The sequence below is a fragment of the Pongo abelii genome, chromosome 12 (genome assembly GCF_028885655.2).
Source record: "Pongo abelii isolate AG06213 chromosome 12, NHGRI_mPonAbe1-v2.0_pri, whole genome shotgun sequence".
Taxonomy (NCBI): Eukaryota; Metazoa; Chordata; class Mammalia; order Primates; family Hominidae; genus Pongo; species Pongo abelii.
The window spans coordinates 70,510,290-70,518,421 of NC_071997.2; the positions used below are offsets into that span (position 1 = coordinate 70,510,290).

Below are 8,132 nucleotides of genomic sequence, written 5' to 3' on the forward strand. Positions count from 1 at the left end.
TGAGTTTTATCTTCTGCTTCTGCTTTCAGGAAGAAAAAGGCAAGTCAGAGCGCCCTTTATGCATCTGCTGTTTTTTAGGTGCTTTTAACTCAAAATAATCAATAAGAACCAGAGTAGCTTATTTGGGGTGGTGTATTCTCAACTACTTCAGAAGTCCCTGAAGAGTTGTAAGCAGAAGAGTAATAACAAGCTCAGATTTGGGGTTTTGTTTTTTTCTGAGATAGGGTCTCACTCTGCCACCCAGTGCAGTGGTGTGATCCTATCTCACTGCAACCTCGAACTTCTAGGCTCAAAAGGATCCTCCTGCCTCAGCCTCTCGAGTAGCTAGGACTACAGGTGCACATCACTGTGCCCAGCTAATTTTTTTTTTTTTTTTTTTTTTTAGAGACAGGATCTCACTATGTTGCCCAGGCTGATCTCAAATTCCTGGGCTCAAGCTATTCTGCCTCAGCCTCCCAAAGTGCTGGGATTACAGGCATGAGCCACCTCACCCGGCCAGATTTGAGTTCTTAAAAGATCCCTCTGTGGTAGCAGTGTGGCAAAGGAACTGAAGGAGGCCCCACTTCCCAACGCTGTTGCATTGGAGATTAAGTTTCCAACACATGAATTTTGGAGTGGACAAAGATATTCAAACCATAGCAGCTTCCTTTGATGGTGTCATGTTTACCTGAGTCTTTGTTATCCATGTAACTTTGCACTGGTGTTTATGTATTTAAAGGAACAAACACCTCTTCCAGTCTTTATAGACTAGTTTCAGCAGGAAAAGGCCTTCTTCTATTGGGTCCCTGAATTGATGGGATGGCACTCAAATGGGGTTGGAGCTGGGTCCACAGTGGAGTTCACAGTTGGCAAGCTTGTTACCAGCGGCTCTAATGGGTGTGGATCCTGTCTGGTCCATGGGTGGACTGGACTGCCCCCAGGACCTTGGTCAGTAGAGCTGGTGTTGGGATGGGGGTCTGCAGAAAATGGGCCTATTACCAGATGCACAGACCGGTGTGGCTTCCTCCAGTTTCCTGGTAAGCTTCCTGCTAGGTCACTGGGTGGGTCCTTGGGCAGGCAGTACTGGCCCTAACGGTAGTTAAGAGGGGCTGGAACCAAGTCACTGGGCTCCTTCAGGGTCCACAGGCAAGAGTGAAATCTGCAGGCCTGCTTCCTGGGGCATGGGTAGCATGTCACCCCTGGGTCTCTTTGCGGGCAGGATTGCTCTCAGAGGAGGGCTGGAGCTGAGACTTAGAGCTGTTTCAGGGTCTGCTATGAAACTGACGTTGATGGGCCTTGTCACCTGAGACACAAGTAGTTATGACCCCTCCAGGTCCCTAAATAGATGGTCTAGTAGCAGGACCAAGGCCAAAGAGGGCTGTAGCCAGGTCCACAGGGAGGTAGCACCATTTCCAAGTCTGGAGCTGCAACCTCAATCAATGAGTGTGCTACCTGGGTGCGGTTCTGCTGTCTCAAAACAGCCTTCCTGGATCTTGGGCTCCACAAGTGTTTCACAGTCTCCTACCTAGTTCCCAAAGTTCCCACCAGAGGTACTTTTATCTGTGGACAGCTGAAAAGCTAAAAACTATTGTTGCTGTGGGGAGACACAAGTGAGGCAGCTCCTGGTCTCCCATTTTGCTGATGTCACTCTCCTGGCTGTCTTAAATCTCTCACTTTCTTAAATCTCTCTTATTCCATAGGTTACCCTTTCATCTTCATTGTTGCTATTGTTAATTTTCTTGCAATTTATTTATAGGTCATTTGTCCTAAAGAGTTTTTCACATACTACATTTTATTGATTGCATCCTCATGGTACTATTTTAAAAATACATTCTTCTAGACCAGGCGTAGTGGCTGACACCTGTAATCCCAGCACTTTGGTAGGCAGGTGGATCACCTGAGGTCAGGAGTTTGAGACCAGCCTGGCCAACGTGGTGAAACACTGCCTCTACTAAAAATACAAAATTAGCTGGGCGCGGTGGTGCATGCCTGTAATCCCAGGTACTTGGGAGTCTGAGGCAGGAGAATTGCTTGAACCTGGGAGGCGGAGGTTGCAGTGACTCAAGATCACACCATTGCACTCCAGCCTGGGCTACAGAGTGAGACTCCATCTCAAAAAAAAAAAAAAAATTTTGTTTTAAATTAAAAAAATATAAATATATATATATCATCATTCTATTTTTTTTAATTTAGCTTGCAATAGTAACATGAAGCAGAGGCCTAGTTTCATTAAGTATATTTTGATTTTCTTAATTTTCCTTGAAAGGTTTCTAGTCCACATTTACGTCACATTTCACATTCACAAATACAAGAAATCCTTGTATTTCTTGTAAACCCATACATTGATAGTTGGATCTAGGAACTTGATTAAGATTTAATTTTTTTTCATTCTTCCAGCAGGATGTATATAAAGGCAGCTTGCCTCACTTTTTTAGGCTGGGAATGGTGACTCACGCCTGTAATCCCAACACTTTGGGAGGCCAAGGTGGGTGAATCACTTGAGGCCAGGAGTTCGAGACCAGCCTGGCCAATATGGCAAAAACCCATCTCTACTAAAAAAAATACAATAGCCAGGTGTAGTTGCACGAGACTGTAGTCCCAGCTACTTGGGAGGCTGAGTGAGGCAGGAGAATCCATTTAACCTAGAAGGCAGAGGTTGCAGTGAGCCAAGATCATGCTACTGTACTCCAGGCTGCGTGACAGAGCAAGACTCCATCTCAAAAAAATAAATAAATAAAGTCAGCTTGTCTAACTTTTTTTAAACAAATGATGGGGTTTTGCTATGTTGCCCAGACTAGAGTTCAATGGCTAGTCACAGGCACAATCATAAGAGTGCATCCTTTGACTCCTGGGCTCAAGCTGTTCTCTTACCTGAACTTCCCGAGTAGTGGGACTACAGGCACACACCACTGTGCCCAGCTTGCCTTGCTTTTTGTTTTGTGCCCCACCACATCCTGGACCCCTAAAACAACACTCATTTCTTTTGCCCACAAATTTGCAATTTTTCTCACTTTTTTTTTTTTTTCAGATGGAGGTTCTTGTTGCCCAAGCTGGAGTGCAATGGTGTGATTTCAGCTCACTGCAACCTCCGCCTGCCAGGTTTAAGCAATTCTCCTTCCTCACCCTCCTGAGCAGCTGAGATTACAGGCATGTGCCACCATACCCACCATACCCATTTTGTATTTTGTAAAAATACAAAATAATTTTTGTATTTTTAGTAGAGACAGGGTTTCACCATGTTGGCCAGGCTGGTCTCGAACTCCTGACCTCAAGCTATCTGCCTGCCGCAGCCTCCCAAAGTGCTGGGATTACAGGTGTGAGCCAAGGCGCCTGGCCTGTAACTCTTGTTAGTACTACAATAATGAAAGATTAGTTCATTCCTGTTTTTCGATAGAAAACCTGGCTGTTTACTCACATATCACAAAACTTCTAAGTTTGCCGGCACCCTCCTTTGGCTTTTCCTCTTCCCATTTTCATTTTTATTTCTTTTTCTTAAACTTTTAAATTTTTATTTTTTACTATTGCCAACAATCAACCTCTTCTCATTTTCAGACAAATATTTTAACTGGGAAGGTTAGAAAGTAACAAAAATGTTAACTAGAAAACTTTCTAGGAAAATTAGGAAAATCAAAATATACTTAATGAAACAAGGCCTCTGCTTCATGTTACTATTGCAAGCTAAACTTAAAAACATAGAATGAGGCCAGGCATGGTGGCTGAATCCCAGTACTTTGAAAGGCCAAGGTGGGCAGATCACCTGAGGTCGGGAGTTCGAAACCAGCCTGGCCAACATGGTGAAACCCCGTCTCTACTAAAAATACAAAATTAGCCAGCCACGGTGGCGCATGCCTGTAGTCCCAGCTACTCGGGAGGCTGAGGCAGGAGAATCACTTGAACCCGTGGAGCAGAGGTTGCAGTGAGCTGAGATTGCGCCAGCTGGGCGACAGAGCGAGACTCCGTTTCGGGGGGGCGGGGGGAAAGAAGAATGATGCAAACAGTATAGCTTAGGAAAATGGGGCTTAATGGTGGTCTCAATAATAAACTAATGCAGAGAAAAATACAAAATAACAACAAACACTGTCTTTGAATTGGAGTAAAACCTAAGAGAGATAAGATACATACAGCCCTCTCTTTTTTTTTTTTTTTGAGACAGAGTTTCACTCTTGTTGCCCAGGCTGGAGTGAAATGGCATGATCTCGGCTCACTGCAACCTCCACCTCCCAGGTTCAAGCGATTCTCCTGTCTCAGCCTCCCCAGTAGCTGGGAATACAGGTGTGTGCCACCACACTGGGCTAATTTTTTGTATTTTTAGTAGAGACAGGGTTTCATCACGTTAGCCAGGATGGTCTCAATCCCCTGACCTCAGGTGATCCACCCTCTTCGGCCTCCCAAGGTGCTGGGATTACAGCATGAACCACCACACCTGGCCCCTCCTCTCTTCTTTTCTAACCTTAACCAGTTCCTGGCTCAGTCCTATTACTGAGGGTCTAGGACATCGTGGGCTATTCATTCTAAAGTGAACCTTCATTTGGATGGCTGACGAAGTATTATTGTTTTGTAAAACCTATTTCACAAATTATTAAGGAAATTGTATTGTTATTGCCAACATTCCCACATATGCCTTACGTCTGCTTGGATCTGATAGGAAAGTATTTTTGTTTGTTTGGTTTTGTTTTGTTTTGGAAAGTATTTTTTAAATACAGGAAAGCTGGCCGGGCATGGTGGCTCACGCCTTTTATCCCAGCACTTTGGGAGGCCAAGGTGGGCGGATCACCAGGTCAGGAGATCGAGACCATCCTGGCTAACACGATGAAACCCATCTCTACTAAAAATACAAAAAATTAGCCGGGCTTGGTGGCGGGCACCTGTAGTCCCAGCTACTCGGGAGGCTGAGGCAGGAGAATGGCGTGAACCCGGGAGGCGGAGCTTGCAGTGAGCCGAGATTGTGCCACTGCACTCCAGCCTGGGTGACAGAGCGAGACTCCATCTCAAAAAATAAATAAATAAATAAAAAATAAATATCAGAAAGTTTTAAAAACATTTTTACCCTTCATTAGCAACAGTGCTTTGCTTAAAGTACTCTACACAAGCGTTTATGTTTTTGTTTTGTTTTGAGACGGAGTCTCACTCTGTCGCCCAGGCTAGAGTGCAGTGGCATGATCTCGGCTCACTGCAACCTCTGCCTCTCGGGTTCAAGCGATTCTCCTGCCTCAGCCTCCCGAGCAGCTGGGATTACAGGCATCTGACACCGCGCCTGGCTAAGTTTTGTATTTTTAGTAGAGATGGGATTTCACCATCTTGGCCAGGCTGGTCTTGAACTCCTGTGATCCACCCACCTTGGCCTCCCAAAGTGCTGGGATTACAAGTGTGAGCCAGCACGCCCGGCCATGTTTATGTTTGAATATTTGTTGAAATCCCATTTTGATGGAGAAATAATGTACATTAACACTCTGATGAAAGCCGATGTTTAACATTTATTTACTGCCTAATCCCAGGAACAAAAATAATTCCAATTTCACAGAAAAAGAAATGTTTATAACTTGAAACATTTCAGATACTTAAAGCATGTCTCAAAACTTTAAGACTGTCCCAAGAAGCCAATAACGGCATCTTCCAAATTCTGCTGTCCTTTATGGCTGACAGGTTGACTCCTTACACTGGTAGAACTAGTAGAGTTTAGTAAGCCCCTAGAGATCATCTAGTTCAACCCTCCTATTTTACAGACGAGGAAAATGAGACCCAAACGATTTAAGTGGCCTTCCTTAGGTCACATAGCTAATAAGTAGTAGAGCTATTAATAAACTCAAATCCAGTATTTTACATCCCAAAATTTATGCATTTCCTCATCACCCACTTGTTTCCAACATATTACATCCGTTGTCTAAACAAATAACCGTAGAATTTATGTGCTACTTGGGAGTATTCTGGTCCTCTGAAGAGAAGTCGGCCTCAGAGGTTTATGGATCTTCATTTCCTAGTGCTAATATCCTTTTTTTTTTTTTTTTTGAGACAAAGTCTTGCTCTGTCGCCCAGGCTGGAGTGCAGTGGTGCAATCTTGGCTCACTGCAACCTCCACTTCCTGGCTTCAAGGGATTCTCCTGCCTCAGCCTCCCGAGTAGCTGGGATTACACCCCCGGTTAATGTTTTGATTTTTAGTAGAGAAGGGGTTTCGCCATGTTGGCCAGGCTGGTCTTAAACACCTGACCTAAAGCAATCCACCCACCTCGGCCTCCCAAAGTGCTGGGATTACAGGTGTGAGCTACTGAGCCAGGCCCCTAGTGCTAATATGCTAAATGTGTGTTAAAGAACAACTCGGCTGGGCGAGGTGGCTCTCGCCAAGCCTGCAATCCTAGCACTTTGGGAGGGCGAGGCGGGCCTATCACCTGAGCTCGGGAGTTCGAGACCAGCCTGACCAACATGGAGAAACCCCGTTTCTACTAAAAATACAAAATTAGCCGGGTGTGGTGGTGCATGCCCGTAATCCCAGCTACTGGGGAGGCTGAGGCAGGAGAATCGCTTGAACCCAGGAGGCGGAGGTTGCAGTGAGCCGAGATGGTGCCACTGCTCCAGCCTGGGCAACAAGAGTGAAACTCCGTCTCAAAAACAAATAAAAACAAACAAACAAACACCACCACCACCACCTCATAATTACAAGATTAAGTACCTTTGAACATTTGTTTCTGAACCTACCACACGCATCTGTCACTTTGCAGGTGCTTAATAATTGTGAGCGAACATTCAACAAACCTCATTTCATAAACTTCCCTACTGAAATATAGTGGTCATAGGAGACCAGCAGTTTAGCTCATGGCTTCTGGTCCTTGCTTTGTATTGGAATACTGCTTCTATCTACTGACTGGTTTACCCTGGGCTTCAGTTCCTTCTTTGGGCTCCAGTTCCCTAACCTTTTAAGTAAAGGATTATTGTGAGGACAAAACGAGATATAAAACGTGGAAAGGTTTAGCACTGTGCTTAGCAGATAACGGAAATAAGTGATCTTTATTATAATGTTTACGTTCCCTAAGAGTCAGTGGCTACGTCATGCGGGAGACACTAGGGTAGAACAAGCGGGTGGTGGTAACTAGACAGACCTGATTTGGCAGCCTGTCAAACCTCTACCACCCAGTATCAACCAATACGAGATAACTAACCTCGACTCATTCCAAATCTCCCTTTTCTGACTCCCTTTCAAAATGAACAAAACTGCATAAAATGCAGGTCTATGTGGCCGGGCAAAAACAGACTCAGTCACATCCCTAAGGGAGTTATTCCGGCGCCCACCCCACCGCGCGGATAGATCCAGCCGGAGTTAAAGGAGGGGACCTTCGGATGGGCGCGGTGGCTCACGCCTGTAATCCCAGTACTTTGAAACGCTGAGGAGGGTGGACGGCTTTTGAGCCCAGGAGGTCAGACCAGCCTAGGCAACACAGCGAAACCCAGTCTCTACAACAAATACAAAAATTCGCTAGGCATGGTGGCGGGCACCTGTCGTCCTGGCTACTTGGGAGGCTGTGGCGGGAGGATCGCTTGGGCCCCGAAGGTCGAGGCTGCAGTGAGCCGAGATCGCCCCACTGCACTCCCGCCTGGGCGACAGAGCGAGACTCTGTCAAAAAAAAAAAAAAAAAAAAGACCAGGCTTCGTGGCTGACGCCTGTAATCCCAGCACTTTGGGAGGCCGAGGCGGGTGGATTACCTGAGGTCAGGAGTTCGAGACCGGCCTGGCCAACATGGTGAAACCCCGTCTCTACTAAAAATACAAAAATTAGCTGGGCATGGTGGCGGATGCCTGTAATCCCAGCTACTCGGGAGGCTGAGGAGGAGAATCGCTTGAACCTGGGAGGCGGAGGCTGCAGTGAGCCGAGATTTTGCACCACTGCACTCCAGCCTGGGCAACAGAGTGAGACTGTATCCAAAAAAAAAAAAAGGAGGGGACCTCACAGCCGTGCAAGGTGGAGTGAGGAAATGCGGATGTCCTCACCACTCGCCTTTAAAATCGCGCGTTGTCATTTCTGCCCCGCGTAAAGGCTCCCCCGGCGCTCTTCACCCACAGCGCCCCGTACGTACAACCTCACCAGCCCGGAGCTCCCCGCACGCATCCACCTCACCCGGCGCGCAGCGGACAGCCTCCTACGTCACGCCAGCGCCGCGCGGAAA

At 46.4% G+C, this 8,132-nt stretch overlaps 1 protein-coding gene across 1 annotated transcript in view; it reads right to left on the minus strand.

Annotated features, from left to right (window-relative positions):
• COMMD1 (copper metabolism domain containing 1) overlaps positions 1 to 7,979 on the minus strand; it is a 246,875-nt gene extending 238,896 nt beyond the window's left edge. Inside the window, exon 1 of the mRNA XM_063713412.1 lies at positions 7,957 to 7,979. The gene's annotated coding sequence lies outside the window, so the exon portion shown is untranslated. The remainder of the gene's footprint in view (positions 1 to 7,956) is intronic.
• Positions 7,980 to 8,132: the final 153 nt, after the last annotated feature.